The 19,631-nt window shown below is 39.2% G+C and overlaps 1 protein-coding gene and 1 pseudogene across 1 annotated transcript in view; one reads left to right on the plus strand and one right to left on the minus strand.

The window, feature by feature from the left end:
* DPH6 (diphthamine biosynthesis 6) overlaps positions 1 to 19,631 on the minus strand; it is a 338,217-nt gene that overhangs the window by 47,654 nt on the left and 270,932 nt on the right. The gene's annotated exons all lie outside the window — the stretch shown is intronic.
* On the plus strand, positions 15,665 to 16,048 carry LOC126958867 (nuclear transport factor 2-like; annotated as a pseudogene).

The following is a 19,631-nucleotide window of genomic DNA, read 5'->3' on the forward strand; positions in this document are numbered from 1 at the left end:
GGGACTTAATTATATCATTCCCAGGGCACAGGCTGCTATTCAGTAATGCTTGGTATTGTAACAGCAAACTTACAGGAGTAGCCAATGGAGATGCTTATCATGTACTGTGAACCATGACATTCCAAATATGATGCTTATCAGTCTATCAAAGTTTGAAGTAGACAGCATATGAAAGAGGCAATCATATATGGCATATATAAACAGGAGGGCTATCATAGCAGGGGGGGAAAGGAAAGCATGATCAGGTTAAGTATTCAATTAGCTTAATTGGCTTTTATTGGCTTTGTAGGTAGGCTAATAAAAAGTCAGCTAAGATACATAATATATGGCTACAGATTGTTACTCTCTGGCAAATCAGGGACTAACCTTTCAATTTATTTTAGTTCTGAAACTGGTTAGAGTTTGCACTGTCAAGCAACTAACATAAATTTAACATTGGAGCAGTCAGTATCCATTCTGATTGGCCAGTACTAGTTCAATAATGCCTGTTAAGTATTTTGACTATTATTCTTGGTTGGTATCAAATATCTAAAGGAGGCAGAACAGGCTACATACTTCCATTATGATTTTAACAGTACCACATAGACATAACTTAAGAGTCAAAAGGTAATTATTTAATTAATCAGCCAATAATCAGTAATAATTGTTTTCTATTGTCTTTGTAGCTCTGTGTTTCTACAATACAACAGGTACTATGCTAGGAGCTTTACTTGAAGGAAAGAAAAGACATGGTTCATGCATTCAAGGAGTTCATATACATATATACTATAATACATAACATTAATACAGAAATAAAATGATTAGTGGACAATGAAGTGCAAAACTGAGTAAAATAATAATAAAAATCATAGAAATTTGGAGGCATTTATAATCACTGTGGCAGCTATAGTAGAGTTCAATGAAGAGGCCAGTCATAAACTGGTCTTGAAAGAATGTAAAGATTTGGATACATGAAGGATACGATAAAGAAAATATATAATCCAAGAAGTGGAAATGTGCATGGACAGTATAAAGTGCAGTAAAAAACAAATAAAACCGACAACAATGAAAAATAAGGCTACCAAGGGCTTGCTTCCAAAGAGCCTTGTAAACTGCTGTGAGTGAGCAGGGAGGAGCTGCTAATCAGACTGGGTGAGATGCCTTGATCTGGACTGGGTCATTTTTACTTATGTGTGCCAAAAGGTCACACACAAGGATGAATGCTCCTTGCTTCTTCTTTTCTATCACTGAAACTAGATCTGCAGCAGAACTGAAGCCTTCTTGGTTCAGATAGCTCTTCTCTGCTGCTGATGCTATTTTTTCACCCATCAGGCAAAGGGATATGCTTTTTTCAAGGCACGCCCTTATTCCTACTTCCTTACTACCACTTGGTCTGTCTCTGCCTATCTTCCCCAATCCTAAGAGCTCTTAGCTTCCGGGAAATTCTAATTATCTCAGGCCTGATGATTTGTTTGTGGCAATATCTGGCTTTTGCCAGAGGGAGAAGCTATATTTAGGCCTAAACTTCTAATTGTTCATCAGTTTTCTAGAATAGTCTGATGGTTTTAGACACCCTGTTAATGTTACACATAACCCATCTTTATTCATTTGCCATCACTTTTTGTGTATTTATCTCCCTTGGGAGCCTCCTGAGATTTATATAGAGGAAGGTATGAGGACTCCTGGGTTTCTCAGTCCAGTGGTCAAATAGGATCCTAGTGCTACCAATATAATCTAATGGAAGCAAAGCAAAACTGTTTGAATTTGGTATGTAGTATATAAAAGAAAACTGCAGAAGTTTGAGCAAGAGTGTATCATTAATAAAATAAAATGGTGTAGCCATATTTGCAGCAAGAATTAGGAAGGTGGAAGATTGAACCTAGGTAGAACAGACAGGCAACTGCAGTAGTGCAGACATAAGGTGGTAACAATAGCAATGGTAGGAATGACGGTGAAAATATAGGTCTGAGAGATATTATTAAGGAAAGAATGGGTGACATATTCAATGCAGAGATGATGACAAAATATTCAAAAGTGACTTGAGGTCTCCTATTTTGAGAGCCTGTAAGATTTGTGAGTTTGCAGCTATAAAAAAAAAATGGGAAAGAGGAGTCTTTTTCTTCTGCTGCTTTAAAAAAATTTTTTTAAGGGAAAGTAGAAAAAACTTAGTGAAGATGAGGTGGTTACAGTATATCTTCTAATATTATATATTTTTGAAAACATAAGATTAAAAGGAAGTCAAACACGAAGTCATGTTACAGAACCTTAAGGACAGATGGGCCAATTAATGGAAGGTATAAAAAAATGGAAAAAAAAAAAGGTATAAAAAGAAGAAAGGACCAGGAATTGGGCTTTGTAGAATTAACTACTGTTAGGGCACAAGAGGAGGAAAATCAAATAGAAAAAACTAGGCTGGCAAGGTAGGAGGAGAGCAGGAAAGACCATTAGGCAAAGGAGAATCAAATATAATTAAAATAAAGAATATTAAATAGCTTTCATGTAAAATAATGCCAAGATGAATGTTTCCAACATGAAAATCACCTTTTTAATAATATAAGTCTCTGAGAAAATAATTATATTGATTGACAGCTCATTTACAATAACTCCTCAATATCAATCCCCAAGTCTTTTGCTGCTATTCAGACTTATCCCCTGATATCCTATAAAAATAGAAAACATACTAAGAGGACTATCTAAATTATTTCACATGTTAGAAGACTATTAGTTCTTCTCAAAGTTATTCCTTCGTAAGTTAAATCATACCAGTTCCTTAAAATGTAAAATCTATACTCCTTTTTTTCTTCACTGTTTTCTTATGAACTTTCCTAAATTTAGTAGTTATTGCTTGTCCTTAGGACAAAATATCTAATTATACGGTCTGATTAAATCTCTTTATGAGTAAGGAGAACTCAATGCAACCCCAGAAACCCTTGAACAAAATGAGATGTTTAGACTTATTTAGGGCTTTTAGTCAGTAAGGACAAACCTATTTCAGTGAATTTCAGGACTTCATTTTATGTATTCTTTAGGGTGTGTTTCTAAACTCTGAACATTAACTGAAATATAAGATGCAACCCACTGAGTTGAAGTACCATCTGTTAGCAACCAAAAGAATGGTATCTATTGGCACCAATTAGGAAAATAAGAAATAAAAAAGAAAAAGAAAGAATGGGAATAAAAGGTTACTTGCTATAGTCTTCAGTCCATGTTGCGCTGAAGTGGAAAATCATTTTCAGAGAAACAATATTACGAATGGAGTGCATTGGTTTTGCTGATCTTGTCACAGCTATTTTCTTATCTGTATTGGAAGTTAAGGTGAGATAATTTCCATGGTTAAATAGAACCATCTGGGCTTTGGTTCTCAAATTTTGAATAGAAGTAGGTAGGATCTAAGGTTATACATTTTTTTCTAGCCTTCATGAGTTGTGCCTCAAGTAGTAATCTGATAATGCAGTTACAGCAATTTTCCAATAGTTATTGCTACAGTTTCTGGACTTGGGTAATGCATTTGGTCCACCATAGTGGAGGCTGTGTCTAGTTTACTTCTTTAAGGGCATCTAGAAAAAAACCTAAGTTATTTCCCTAATACACTCTAATATCTTGAAACACTAAATGTTCCTTCAAAATGCTCTTGTGTTTGTAGGGAATGACAACTTCCTAGAAGGATCTAGTCCACTACATATTTTTATTACGGTTATATTCTCCTAATAAGGAAATGAGAAGAAAGTCAATTGTTGAGCTTCTAACACAGACAAGATGCTTAGATACATTTTTATTTAACTCTCATAGTAGTTTTGTGATGTAAAGATCCTTTGATACTTTTCATTTTATAGCTCAGTACACAAACACACAGAAGTTCAGTAACTTGCCAAAGGTCACAAAGCTTGTAAACTGATAGAAATGGGAGCTCAAGCCAAGACCATCTACCTACAAACTGCATGTTTTTAGTTATTTGTCTAATCAAATAGAGAGGATTTAGAATTGAGGTAGGGTATAAATATGTCTAGGAAACCACTGACAGCGAAACATAAGGTTTCCCTACAAAAGGATTAGTTCAGCCAAACTTCTTTCACATTATGAAAGTAACCCTTATCCCAAAAAGCTGCCATACTGCCCAAACCTCTGACAGTTCCCTTAGGAATAGAAGGGTTAAATAAAAGGTCAATTGAGTTAAACAAACAAACAAACAAACAAACAGGCATTATTCACCCTTTCTGGCTTTCATCAACCCCACCCTCGACCCCCAATTGGGTAGCTTTCATTTCAAAACTTGAAGAAAAGGGATATGAAAAATATATTCTTTGCAAACATTTCCTCAGGGCAAGAAGAAAAAACAAACATTTGATAAAAAACACCCACATCAATTAAAGTTGTTTCAAAGGAAACATCTGAATTGAGGTGCCATCTCAGGGGGGAATATAACGGGATAACAAGATGAGTAAGCACCAATAGAGCATGACTCATCCATTTTGCCAGTTAAAGGTACACACATAGAGTAGAGGCAGTTAGAGTAACATATAGTGACCACTCAAGTATTCACTTCTTCAATCAATATTGTCAGGCACTATGCGGGGCAAAGCTGAACCACGATGCTGGTAGAATTCTGTCCCAGACATACAGGATGGGGATTGAGAATTGTAACATGGAATCTCTGAGGCTGAGGGCTGGGCATGTTTCTCCCATGGACTTAAGAATCAGAGAAAGCTATGCTGCAAGGTAGAGCAAACACCCAGATAGAAACAGAGATGACAGAAGGGAGTCAGTCCTGTTGGCTTCAGCAGGACAGTTTAGCTCAGTGTTCAAGGGCATGAACTCTATAACCAGACAGCTGTGTTTAAGCTTGGCTTCATTATTTATAAACTATGTAACCTCAGACAAGTTACTTACTTCATGTTTTCTTTGTTTTCCTTATTTATGAAACGGTGGCAAAATAGTATCTATTTTATAGGGTGTTTGTGAACATTAAAGACAATGCAGTTCACTTTCTGTATCCATGGATTCTGCTTCTGTGGATTCAACCAACCACAGATCAAAAATATTTTAAAAAATCAATAAAAATAACAATACAATAAAAAAACCACAAAAAACCAATAGAGTATAACAAATATTTATATAGTATTTATATTGTATTAGATATTACAATTAATCTAGAGATGATTTAAAGTATACAAGAGGATGTATATAGGTTATATGCAGACATTATGGCCATTTAATATAAGGCACTTGAGTATCTGTGAAATAGGTGTCCATAGGGGTCCTGTAAGTTATCCCCCTTGGAAACTAAGGAATGACTTTATATCTAAAGTGCTTATTGTAAGGGCTAGCATCTAGGAAGCTTGATGTTATGGACTGAATTGTGTCCTTGCTGATATTGTTTGGATGTTTGTGCCTTGAAATCTCATGTTGAAATGTAATCCCCAATGTTCCAGGTGGGGCCAAACACCCATGGTGTTTGGGTCATGGGGGTGGATCCCTCATGAATAGCTTGGAACCTCACAATAATAAATGACTTCTTGTATTGAGTTCATGTGAGATCTGATTGTTTAAAAGAATGTGGGACTGGGCGCAGTGGCTCACACCTGTAATCCTAGCACTTTGGGAGGCCAAGGCAGGTGGATCACCTGAGGTTAGAAGTTCAAGATCAGCCTGGCTAGCATGGTGAAACCCATCTCTACCAAAAACACAAAAATTAGCTGAGCATGGTGGCATATGCCTGTAATCCCAGCTACTTGGGAGGCTGAGGCAGGAGAATCGCTTGAACCCGGGAGGCAGAGGTTGCAGTGAGCCGAGATCGCACAATTGCACTCCAGCCTGGGTGACAGAGCAAGACCCCATCTCAAAAAAAAAAAAAAAGAAAAAAAAAAAAAAGGTGGTACCCCACCCTCATGGTTCCCTCTCTTCTTCCCATGTAATATACTGGCTCCCCTTTGCCTTTTCACCATGACTGTAAGCTTCCTGAGGCCTCATCACAAGCTGAGCTGATGCCAGCACCATGCTTCCTGTACAGTCTGCAGAACCAAGAGCCAATTAAACCTCTTTTCTTTCTTTTTTTTTTTTTTTTTTTTTGAGACGGAGTCTCGGTCTGTCGCCCAGGCTGAAGTGCTGTGGCCGAATCTCAGCTCACTGCAAGCTCCGCCTCCCGGGTTTACGCCATTCTCCTGCCTCAGCCTCCCGAGTAGCTGGGACTACAGACGCCCGCCACCTCGCCCGGCTAGTTTTTGTATTTTTTAGTAGAAACGGGGTTTCACCGTGTTAGCCAGGATGGTCTCGATCTCCTGACCTCGTGATCCGCCAGTCTCGGCCTCCCAAAGTGCTGGGATTACAGGCTTGAGTCACCGCGCCTGGCTAAACCTCTTTTCTTTATAAATTACACAGCCTAAGGTATTTCTTTAAAATTAAAAAAATTTTTTTTTAGTTTCCATAGGTTATTGGTGCAGAGGTGGTGTCTGGTTACATGAGTAAGTTCTTTAGTGGTGATTTGTGAGAGTTTTGTGCACCCATCACCCAACCAGTATATACTGCATCCAATTTGTAGAATTTTATCCCTCACCCCCTTCTCACCCTTTCCCCTAAGTCCCCAAAGTCCATTGTATCATTCTTATGCCTTTGCATCCTCATAGCTTAGCTTCCACTTATCAGTGAGAACATACGATATTTGGTTTTCCATTCCTGAGTTACTTAACTTAGAATAAAATCAAATTGTCTATTTGCAGACGACATGATTGTATATTTAGAAAACCCAATCATCGCAGCCCCAAAACTCCTTAAGCTGATAAGCAACTTCAGCAAAATCTCAGGATACAAAATCAATGTGCAAAAATCGCAAGCATGCCTATACACCAACAATAGACAAACAGAGAGCCAAATCCTGAGTGAACTCCCATTCACAATTGCTACAAAGAGAATAAAATACCTAGGAATACAGCTTACAAGGGATGTGAAGGACCTCTTCAAGGAGAACTACAAACCACTGCTCAAGGAAATAAGAGAGGACACAAACAAATGGAAAAACATTCCATGCTTATGGATAGGAAGAATCAATATCATGAAAATGGCCATACTGCCCAAAGTAATTTCTAGATTCAGTGCTATTCCCATCAAGCTAACAGTGACTTTCTTTGCAGAATTAGAAAAAAACTACTTTAAATTTCATATGGAACGAAAAAAGAGCCCGTATAGCCAAGACAATCCTAAGCAAAAAGAACAAAGCTGGAGGCATCGTACCTGACTTCAAACTATACTATAAGGCTTCAGTAACCAAAACAGCATGGTACTGGAACCAAAACAGATATATAAACCAATGGAACAGAACAGAGACCTCAGAAATAACACGACACATCTACAACCATCTGATCTTCAATAAACCTGACAAAAACAAGTAATGGAGAAAGGATTTCCTATTTAATGAACGGTGATGGGAAAACTGGCTAGCCAGATGCAGAAAACAGAAACTGGACCCCTTCCTTATACCTTATACAAAAATTAACTCAAGATGGATTAAAGACTTAAGTGTAAAACCCAAAACCACAAAACTCTGGAAGGAAACCTAGCCAATACCATTCAGAATATAGGCATGGGCAAAGACTTCATGACTAAAACACCAAAAGCAATTGCAACAAAAACCAAAATTGACAAATGGGATCTAATCAAAATAAAGAGCTTCTGTACAACAAAAGAAACTATCATCAGAATGAACAGGCAACCTAAAGAATGGCAGAAATTTGTTGCAATCTATCCATCTGACAAAGGGCTAATATCCAGAATCTACAAGGAACTTAAACAAATTTACAAGAAAAAAAAAAAACAACCCCATCAAATAGTGGGCACAGGATATGAACAGACACTTCTCAAAAGAAGACATTTATGCGACCAACAAAGACGAAAAAAAGCTCATCATCACTGGTCATTAGAGAACTGCAAATCAAAACCACAATGAGATACCATCTTATGCCAGTTAAAATGGTGATTATTAACAAGTCAGGAAACAACAGATACTGGCGAGGCTGTGGAGAAATAGGAATGCTTTTACACTGTTAGTGGGAGTATAAATTAGTTCAACCATTGTGGATGACACTGAGGCGATTCCTCAAGGATCTAGAACTAGAAATACCACCTGACCCAGCAATCCCATTATTGGGTATATACCCAAAGGATTATAAATCATTCTGCTATAAAGACACATGCACACATATGTTTATTTCAGTACTATTCACAATAGCAAAGACTTGGAATCAACCCAAATGCCCATCAATGGTAGACTGGATAAAGAAAATGTGGCACATATACACCAGGGAATACTATGTAGCCATAAAAAAGAATAAACTCGTGTCCTTTGCAGGAACATGGATGATGCTGGAAGCCATAATTCTCAGCAAACTAACACAGGAACAGAAAACCATACATCGCATGTTCTCACTTGTAAGTGGGAGTTGAACAATGAGAACACATGGATACAGGGAGGAGAACATCGCACACTGGGGCCTGTCAGGAGATGGGGAGCAAGGAGAGGGAGACCTTTTGGACGAATACCTAATGCATGCAGGACTTAAACCCTAGATGATGGGTTGATAGGTGCAGCAAACCACCATGGAACATGTGTACCTATGTAACAAACTTGCACATTCCGCACATGTATTCCAGACTTTAAAGTAAAAAAAACAATGATAATAATAATAATAATAATAATAATAATAATAGTTTTCAATCTCATCCAGGTGACTGCAAATGTCATTAGGTCATTTCTTTTTATGGTTGAGTTCTATTCCATTGTAGATATATACCACAGTTTCTTTATCCACTCGTTGATTGGGTTAGTTTCACATTTGTATTTTTACAAATACAAGTAGTTTCACATTTTTGCCATTGTGAATTCTGCTGCTGTAAACATGCGTGTACAAGTTTCTTTTTTGAATAATGGCTTATTTTCCTCTGGGCAGATACACAGTAGTGGGACTGCTGAATCAAATGGTAGTTCTATTTTTAGTTTTTAAAGGAATCTCCACACTGTTTTCCATAGTGGTTTTACTAGTTTACATTTCTATCGGCAGAAGTGTTCCCTGTTCACCACATCCATGCCAACATCTACTATTTTTCGATTTTTTAAATTATGGCCATTCTTGTAGGACTAAGGTGGTTTTGATTTGCATTTCCCTGATCATTAGTGATGTTGAGCATTTTTTCATATGTTTGTTGGCCATTTGTATGTCTTCTTTTGAGAATTGTCTATTCATGTCCTTAGCCTACTTTTTGATGGGATTGTTTGTTTTTTCTTACTGACTTGAGTTCATTGTAGATTCTGGATATTAGTCCTTCAGACGTATAGATTGTGAAGATTTTCTCCCACTCTGTGGGTTGTCTGTTTACTCTGCTGACTGTAACTTCTGCCATGCAAAAGCTCTTTAGTTTAATTAAGTCCCAGCTATTCATCTTTGTTTTTACTGCATTTGCTTTTGTGTTCTTGGTCAAGAAATCCTTGCCTAAGCCAATGTCAAGAAGGGTTTTTCCGATGTTATCTTCTAGAATTTTTATAGTTTCAAGTCTTAGATTTAAGTCCTTGATCCATATTGTGTTGATTTTTGTGTAAGGTGAAAGATGAGGATCCAGTTTCATTATCCTACATGTGGCTAGCCAATTAACCCAGCACTATTTGTTGAATAGGGTGCTCTTTCCCCACTTTATGTTTTTGTTTGCTTTGTCAAAGATCATTTGGCTGTACTTGGATTTATTTCTGGGTTCTCTATTCTGTTCCATTGGTCTATGTGCCTATTTTTATACCAGTACCATGCTCTTTTGGTGAGTATGGCCTTATAGTGTAGTTTGAAATCACGTAATGTGATGCCTCCAGATTTGTTCTTTTTGCTTAGTCTTGCTTCAGCTCTGTGGGCTCTTTTTTGGTTCCATATGAATTTTAGGATTTTTTTTCTGGTTCTGTGAAGAATGATGATGATACTTTGATGGGGATTGCATTGAATTTGTAGATTGCTTTTGGCAGAATGGCCATTTTCACAATATTGATTCTACCCATCCATGAGCATGGAATGTGTTTCCATTTGTTTGTGTCATCTATGATTTCTTTCAGCAGTGTTTTGTAGTTTTCCTTGTAGAGGTCTTTCACCTCCTTGATTATCTATATTCCTAAGTATTTTTTTTTTCCAGCTATTGTAAAAGGGGTTGAGTTCTTGATTTGATTCTCAGCTTGGTGACTGTTGGTGTATAAGGGAGCTACTGAATTGTGTACATTAATTTTGTATCTGGAAACTTTGCTGAATTCTTCTATCAGTTCTAGGAGCTTTTTGGAGGAGTCTTTAGGGTTTTCTAGGTATACATTCATATCATCAGCAAAGAGTAGCAGTTTGACTTCCTTTTCACTGATTTGGGTGCCTTTTATTTCCCTCTCTTGTCTGACTGCTTTTCAGCCTTAGGTATTTCTTTATAGTAAGCAAGAACTAACACTGAAAATTGGTACCAGGAGTGGGGTATTATTATAAAGATACCTGAAAATGTGGAAGTGGTTTTGGAACTGGGTAACAGGCAGAAGTTGGAAGAGTCTGGAGGTCTGAGAAGAAGACAGGAAGATGAAGGAAAGTTTCCAGTTTCTTAGAAGCTAGTTAAATGGTTACGACCAGAATGTTGATAGAGATATGGACAGTGAAGTCCAAGCTGAAGAGCTCTCAGATGGAAACAAAGAAGTTATTGGGAACTGGAGTAAAGGTTACCCATTATGCTGTTGCAAAGAACTTGGCTGCATTGTGTTCATGTCCTCGGAATCTCCGGAAGTTTGAAGTTAAGAGTGATGACCTAGGGTATCTGGCAGAAGAAATTTCTAAGCAACAAAGTGTTCAAGATGTGGCCTGGCTTCTTCTAACAGCCTATCGTCAGATACAGCAGCAAATAAACGACTTAAAGTTGGAATTCATATTTAAAAGGGAAACAGAGCATAAAAGTTTGACAAATTTGCAGCCTGGCACATGGTAGAAAAGGAATACAAGCAGAGTGTGGAGCAGCCACTTGCTAAAGAGACTAGCATGACCAAAAGGGAACCAAATGTTAATATCTGAGACAATGGAAAAAGAGGCCTTGAAGGTACTTCAGAAATCTCTGAGGCAGCCCCTCCTATCACAGGCCCAGAAGCCTCAGATGAAAGAATGATTTCAGGGACCAGGCCAAGGACACCACTGCCCTGCTCAGCCTTGGGAGGCTACTCCTTGCAACCAGGCTGCTCCAGCTCCAGATGTGGCTCAAAGGCCCCAGGTACAGCTCTGGCTGCCACTTTGGAGACTGCAGGCCATAATCCTTGGTGGCTTCCATGTGGCAGTAAGCCTGTGGCTGCACAGAATGCAAGAGTGAAGGAGACTTGGCAGCTTCTCTCTAGATTTCAGATAATGTATGGGAAAGCCTAGGTGCCAGGGCAGAAGCCTGATGCAGGGGTAGAGCCCCCACAGAGAGGCTCTACTAGTAGGGCAGCACCAAGGGGATGTGTGAAGTTGGGGACCCTATACAGAGTCCCCACCAGGGCACTGCCTGGTGGAGCTGTAAGAAGGAGGCCACTGCTCTCCAGGCCAAAGAATGGTAGAGGCAGCAGCAGCTTGATCCTCAGCCTGGAGAAGCCATAGGCACTGAACTCTAACCCATCAGAGCAGCCCTGTGGGCTGCATCCAGCAAAGCTATAGGGTTCAGTTGCCTAAGGCCTTGGGAGTCCACCCCTTCCATCTTTGCACCCTGAATGCAGGACATTAAGTCAAAGGAGATTATTTTGGGCCAGGCGCAGTGGCTCACGCCCATAATCCCAGCACTTTGGGAGGCCAAGGCAGGTGAATCACGAGGTCAGAAAATTGAGATCATCCTGGCTAATGCGGTGAAACCCAGTCTCTACTAAAAATACAAAAAATTACCCAGTCGTGGTGGCACATGCCTGTAGTCCCAGGTACTCAGGAGGCTGAGGCAAGAGAATTGCTTGAACCCAGGAGGCGGAGGTTGCAGTGAACCGAGATCGCGCCACTGCAATCCTGCCTCGGCGACAGAGTGAGACTCCATCTCAAAAAATATATATATATTATATTTTGGAGCTTTAAGATTTAATGACTGTTCTACTGGGTTTCAGACTTGTGTGGGGCCTATTGCCCCTTTGTTTGGGCTGAGTTCTCCATTTTGGAATGGCAATGTCTACCCAATAACTGTACCACCATTGTATCTTGGGAGTAAATAACTTTTTTCAGTCTTACAGGCTCATAGGAAAGAACTAATCTCCAGATGAGACTTTGGACTTGGAACTTTTTGGTTAATGCTGGAATAAGTTAAGGCTTTGCAGGACTATTGAGATGGGATGATTGTATTTTGCATGTAAAGACATGAGATTTGAGGAACCAGGGGCAGAAGGATATGGTTTGGGAAGTTTGTTCCCTCCAAATCTCAGGTTGAAATGTAATCTCCAGTGTTACAGGAGGGGCCTGGTGGGAGGTGTTCAGGTCATGAGGTCAGATCCCTAATTAATAGCTTGGTGCTGTCCTCCCCATAAGTGAGCTCCCACTCTGAGTTAATGCAAGACCTGGTTTAAAAGAGTGTGGCACCTCCTCCACCCCTTGCTTCCTCTCTCACCATAGGATGCACCTGCTCCCCTTTGCCTTTCATCATGATTGTAAGCTTTCTGAGGCCTTACCAGAAGCCAAGCAGATGCCAGCACTATGCTTCCTGTACAGCCTGAGAACTGTGAGCCAATTAAACCTCTTTTCTTTATAAATTACCCAGTTTCAGTTACTTCTTCATAGTATTGCAAGAACTAACTCCTCACCCCCCAAATTCATATGTTGAAGCCCTAACCCTCAATGTGACTGTATTTGGAGACAGCTTTTAAAAAGAAATTAAGGTTAAGTGAAGTCATAAAGTCAGCTAATCCAATAGGACTGATGACCTTATATGAAGAGAAAGGGAGTAATCTCTTTCCCTACACACATGTACCAGAGAAAGGCCATATGAGGACACAGTGAGAAGACAAAGCCCTCATCAGAAACCAAATTGGCTGGCACCTTGATCTTAAGACTTCCCAGCCTCCAGAACTGTGAGAAATAAATTTCTGTTGTTTGAGTCACCCAGTCTATAGTATTTTGTAATGGCAGCCCAAGCAGACTAACACAATAACATAAATCTTTGATATCATTATTATTCTGATTTTGGTTCCTGGGTCTAGTTCTAATTCATAGTAGCCTTCTGAGGGCTAGAGAGTTTCTACTTTGACATTCTGAAACATAGCACAGCATTGCAATAATACATTTCCTACTGTTGACTTAAAGAGCATTAGTAGGCTTCTGCAGATGATAACCAAAGAGTCTCAAGCAATAAATAATATTAGAGGTTAGGGTAAAGAAAAATCACTTGTAGCTCATGACTGGGATGAAAGTATCATGGAAGAGAAGTGATTTCAGCTAGAATTTATAAAATGGTTAGCCTTTTAAAAGGTAGAGAGAGAGAATATACTGATAACTGAGATAAGAGCATAGAATTATTCATATTGTGCACATGCCAACACTACACATCAGCGTGAAATTTGGATTACTCCATGTTAGGTTTTTATAGCTATAGAGAACACTATTTACCAATTCATCTAAAACATATTAAAGGTGGAAATTTCAAACTTAAATTTCTAGAAGCTTTACTAAAACCTAATACATTATTAAGTAGGTAAGGTAAAAAAAATTTTCTCTCTTATGTTCATTGAGGATGAAAATCTTATGAATTCTCTCAATTTTATTCATTTTTCTAATAACAAAAAATCAGCTTTCAAAAGTTCAAGTTTTCTGAGATATTACAGCAAATGCATTAGCTCATCTAGATCTTTGTTGGACAGATAATTGACTTACTTTTCTATGCTTTCTAATGGTGAATGCTTCAAATATGATATTAAAATAGGCAAATAATTGTCTATCTATCTGTCCTTCACTACCACTTCACATAGGATTCTGAGTGAACTGTCTTGTAAAAATCAAAAGGTCATGTAAGTCTTGCTCCCTCAAGCAAACTCTTATCTTTAGGAGACCTCACAGGCAAATTTTATGACTGCTTCCTTTTAAAACTATAAACATAATGAAACCATTCTAAAAATAATTATGGTATATCACCCAAATAGCTCACAAAATCAAAGACCTGAGAGAAACACTGCCTGAAAACTTTAAAACATTGTTATTTAAATATATATTGACATATTTTGATGCAAAGTAATTTTTTTAATTCAGAAAACATAGGCTAATAATAATTTTTTTTCATGAAAAAAAAAAATGACCAAAAGGAGACATGACTTTTGACCTAAGCAGGAGGCTGGAAGCCAGACAACTCATTTTCTTTTTTATAGCTTTTAACAAAGTCATGACTTCTTAAAATCTGTTATTCTATCCAAAACATTGGTCTACTCTTCAGGTATCATCTCTTTCACCAAGATACTCATGGATTCCCAGGCTGGGGAGAAAAAGGCTCCAGTCATACATTCATTCCTAAAATGTTTATTGACTATCATGTATGAGTCAGGCAATGAATCTCTGAGGGCCAATACAGCTTAAGGAAGAATATGTTTGGAGTGACACATCTAATAGAGATATCTACCGTAGATACCTCAGGTAGCCTACAGTAGCCTTTCATTGTCCCCTGGTCAAGACATTCTCCCATGCAACAAATTGTTTGATTTTTTTGTTTGTTTGCTTATTTTCACTTAAATCTACTTCCTTGTATATTGCCTACAGTTAGTAATAGAACAACTACAGCATTATTGTCACCAAGATGCTTCATAGAATTTAGACAACATAGTATTCAAGAATATAATATTATTCAACTCATTTTATTAGCTATTGCTTCTCCAAGCGTATCCCCAACTCTTCCATTCTCTTTTTATACAAAACTAATTTTCTAGTTCATTATTTGTTTTTGTGACTCCTCCTACATGATTCAGCTTCTGCAAATAGTTTTTCTTTTTGTTTTCAAATGATCCTGGGTTTTGCTCTGTCGCCCAGGCTGAAGTGCAGCCGTGTGATCATAGCTCACTGCATCCTGGAACTCCTGGGCCCAAGCAATCCTCCTGCCTCAGCCTCCCAAGCAGGTGGGACTACAGGTGTGTGCTGCCACACCTGGCTAATTTTTTTAATTTTTACTTTTCTGTAGAGACAAGGTCTCACTATGCTGCTCAGGCTGGTCTTGAACTCCTGACCTCAAGTGATCCTCCCACCTCGGCCTCTCAAAGCACTGGGATTATAGGTGTGATCCACCACACCCAGCAGTTTTCACAAATAGTTTTTTTTTTTTTTTTTTTTTGAGACGGAGTCTTGCTCTGTGCCCCAGGCTGGAGTGCAGTGGCGCGATCTCGGCTCACTGCAAGCTCCGCCTCCCGGGTTCACGCCATTCTCCTGCCTCAGCCTCCCGAGTAGCTGGGACTACAGGCGCCCGCCACCTCGCCCGGCTAATTTTCTTGTATTTTTAGTAGAGACGGGGTTTCACCGTGTTAGCCAGGATGGTCTCGATCTCCTGACCTCGTGATCCGCCCGTCTCGGCCTCCCAAAGTGCTGGGATTACAGGCTTGAGCCACCGCACCCGGCCCACAAATAGTTTTTGAAGAAGCTCAGTCTTGGCAGACTGTGCCGGGTTGTCACGCTGCCGCTGCCACTGTGCCAACCCTTCAGGTCTCAAAGAGGCTGGGTGATGCTCCAGAATGGGAGATGAGCCAATCTGGGAGCAGATTTGATCCAGCTTCATTCAGCATTACTACCAGTTATTTCATAATGAGAAAACCCAACTAGGTGCAATTTACATTGATGTGCCATGCCTCATGTGGGAAGGATGGCAATTCCAGGGGAAAGCTGCCACTGTGGAGAAGTTGTCTAGTCATCCCTTCCAAAAAATCCAGCACAGCATCACAGCACAGGACCATCAGCCCACGCCAGCTGCATCATCAGCATGGTTGTGGGCCAGCTTACGGTGGATGAAGACTCCATCATGGGGTTCCATCAGATAGATGTTCCTGTTGAAGAACATCAACAATACTTGGGTTTGCGCCAATGACACATTCAGGCTTGGCCTGCACATCCCAGGCTGATCTCTTCCCAGCCAGGCAGTCATGCTGTTTCCTCCTCCCTCCTCTTTCCAGTACCATTCACACTCCAGATGCTCCACATCTCATGCCAAAGGAGCGGGTCCATGGTGGCAGTGGGCCTAGTGCAGTGCTGCCACCCAGGTGTTGTGCATGATGTTTGGATGTTAGACTAGTTGCATCTGAAGGAAGAAGTTTGGGTTATACCATTCATGCCTTGAAAGGCTTAAGTAAGGCAGAAGGGAAGGAGAAAGCAGCTGCCTCACCACCCAGACACTGATTTGTTCAGATGTTTCAATGCCTCATGATACAATAAAACCACAAACATTTTCTTAAAAAAAAAAAAAAAAAAGCAGCTCAGTCTTTACGTATTGGGTCCCTTCTTTCCCAAATTTGAATAATACTGTATGATAAAAACATAGGTTTGAAGTCAAATACAGTTGAGGTTAACAGCCTTACTCCACCAGTTACTAGCTATGTAATTCTGGACAAGTTACACAACCTCTCTGAAGTTCAGTTTCCATACTTGAAAATGGAATAATAATATTCATTTAAAAGCACAGCTGTAAGGATTAAATAATAAGCTGCTTAGCATAGCATGAGTTACATACTGAGTTTCTGTGGATTTGAATCTGGTCCCTGATCAATTTCTTTAGTTAAGTCTACAAAAACCTGTGATTAAGAACAGTCCCACTATTTAGTGGAATCACGCTTCTTCACTTATTTCTCTCATTTCTATTCTGGGTTTTCTCTCATGGTAGTCATACGGCCTTGGAGGGAAATACCATCTTTTTCTGGCCCTTGATTCTATCACATTACCTCCCTTTCCTGGTCAGAAGCAAGCTTTATGTGTCTTTTGTTACCAGCTCTCCCCACTTATCTTGGTGCTCCTGAATAACAACTTCTTCTTCTTCTTCTTTTTTTTGAGTCGGAGTCTTGCTCTGTTGCCCAGGCTGGAGTGCAGTGGTGCAATCTCGGCTCACTGCAACCTCTGCCTCTCAGGTTCAAGCAATTCTCCTGCCTCAGGCTTCTGAGCAGCTGGGACCACAGGTGCCCGCCTCCACGCCTGGCTAATTTTTTGTATTTTTAGCAGAGACGGGGTTTCACCATATTGGCCAGGCTGGTCTCGAACTCCCATCCTCGTGATCCGCTGCCTCAGCCTCCCAAAGTGCTGGGACCACAGGTATGAGCCATTACGCCCGGCCCCTGAATAACTTCTTATATGGCTCTTCCCACCCCACCAAACCCAGGGAAGAGTCCTCTAGAATCCTATCACCAATACCAAAATATGTTCAACCTAAAGTAAAAACAATGGCCACCATTTCTAGCAATAAAGATGGTTTACTTTTTTCACTGGGCACAGATAGTACACACACACACACACACACACACACACACACACACACACACACAGTCTTAAACAACTTCTGAATGCCCTGGAAAATGACTTTTGACATCCAATATATAAGATAAAAGCCATAGCAATGTAAATTGACGGTGGGGGGAAATGGTTCTCCAAAAATTACCTAGTGATTCTTCTGGCTGTCTTTATCTTTATCTTTGCTGTAGTAATTTCAGATGTTTTATTCTTTCATTAAGCATAAATTTTAAAATCCATTACTTTTAATTCAGTTCAGAGGGGCCGACAGGACAGAAGAACACTATTTCTTTTCAGGACACAGTTCTGTTCTAGTAACAGGGAAGCTTTCCATTTCAAGCGTGATCTGATCATCTCCCACAGTCAAACTATTGACTTTTCTCTTTTGTCATCTATCCTCACTCATCAGCTGCCATGCACTTTTAGAAACTTTGAGAGCTTGATGACATCCAATCTAATAAGTGTACAGTATTACAATATAATCTTATCACATATTTACAAATAATGTCTTTTCCATATAATATATACAAGAAGAAACCCTTCTAAATCATCCACGAGGAATAAACTTAACATGTGTGCAGAGGAAATTAAGTGCTGCTTTTTTCCCCCTAAGGTAAAATGTGTTATTTGGCTAAATTTTTATCCTGAAATACTCCATGGAGACATGTCTACATCATGGACTAATAGATTGCAAAAATTTTCTGGACAATAAAAATGGTGATTTAAATATTAATGAAAAGAAAAAAAGTGAGAGCACTTACTGTTTTATTTATTTACTTTATAACTTCAGAAATATTTTACAATATAAACTATACATATAATAAAAATTATTTTGTAACAGCCAATAGATCTATATTTTGGGGCAGTGGTGAGCTTGGAAAAATGAATGAAAGAAGAAATACCTCCTTTCCCTACTGACCTAGTAAAAGGACTTCAGGTGTTGCATGGCAAGTTTGAGCCAGAAACAAGTATGATGACTTTTGTATTAAAAAAAGCAAACCTATGACAGATATAAAAGGAAAATTCATGGGTGAAGTCTCTAAAATGTATGTACTTTTCTTTTTTTCTTTCTTCTTTCTTCTTTTTTTTTTTTAAGAGACAAGGCCTCATTCGGTCCTCCAGGCTGGAATGCAGTGGTGCAATTACAGCCCACTGCAGCCTTGAACTCCTGGGCTCAAGCAATCTTCCTGCCTCAGCCTCCCAAGTAGCTACGACTATAGGTGCACACATGCGCAGCTAATTTTTTCATTTTTTTGTAGAGATGAGGTCTTGCTATGTTACTCACGGTGGTCTCCAACTCCTGGGCTCCAGTGATCCTCCCACTTTCGTCCCCCAAACTGTGAGGATTACAGGTGTGAGCCACCATGCCTGGCTCACACCATATACATTGAGAAGCATTAGAGATATCTCCCTGGTCAGCAGAAAAAAAAAACTGCATCTAAAATAAGTATGTTTTATTCCTAGCCTTGATATCTTCCTGTTTTCCAGTACCAATAACTTTTCAAAGAACTTATATAGCCATTTGATATGTTTGGCTGTGTCCCCACCCAAATCTCACCTTGAATTGTTGCTCCCACAATTCCCATGTGTCATGGGAGGGACCTAGTGGGAGGTAATGGAATCATGGGGACTGGTCTTTCTTGTGCTGTTCCCATGATAGTGAATAAGTCTCACTAGATCTGATGGTTTTACAAAGAGGAGTTCCTTTGCACAAGCTCTCTCTCTTTGCCTGCCGCCATCCACATAAGATGTGACTTGCTCGTCCTTGCCTTCTGCCATGATTGTGGGGTCTCCCCAGCCATGTGTAACTGTAAGTAAATGACAGTTTCTTTCTTTTGTAAATTGCTCAGTCTTGGGTATGTCTTTATGAGCAGTGTGAAAATGGAATAATATACCATTTTTCTTTAAAGAAGTCCTTTTCAAATTAAAATTTTCAATGAAAATTAAGTAATTACTTAATCTATTTCTTTTATATTTAGAAACAAATAGTATCAAGCTAAGTGGAAATTTGTTTAGCTAACATTCTTGTTTACTTGAGGAAGTTACCTGTATGTCCAGAAATATCTAGACTAGATTTCTCTGACACATTCTTCCTGATGAGATTCTGGACTGACTCAATTATCATTTTGAGTTTTTTTTTTTTTTTTTTTTTTACCTGAGACTATTTGTTCACTATAAAGAACCCTAAAGAAATAACTCTGAAATGATAAT

The sequence above is a fragment of the Macaca thibetana genome, chromosome 7, assembly GCF_024542745.1.
Source record: "Macaca thibetana thibetana isolate TM-01 chromosome 7, ASM2454274v1, whole genome shotgun sequence".
In the NCBI taxonomy this organism is placed as follows: Eukaryota; Metazoa; Chordata; class Mammalia; order Primates; family Cercopithecidae; genus Macaca; species Macaca thibetana.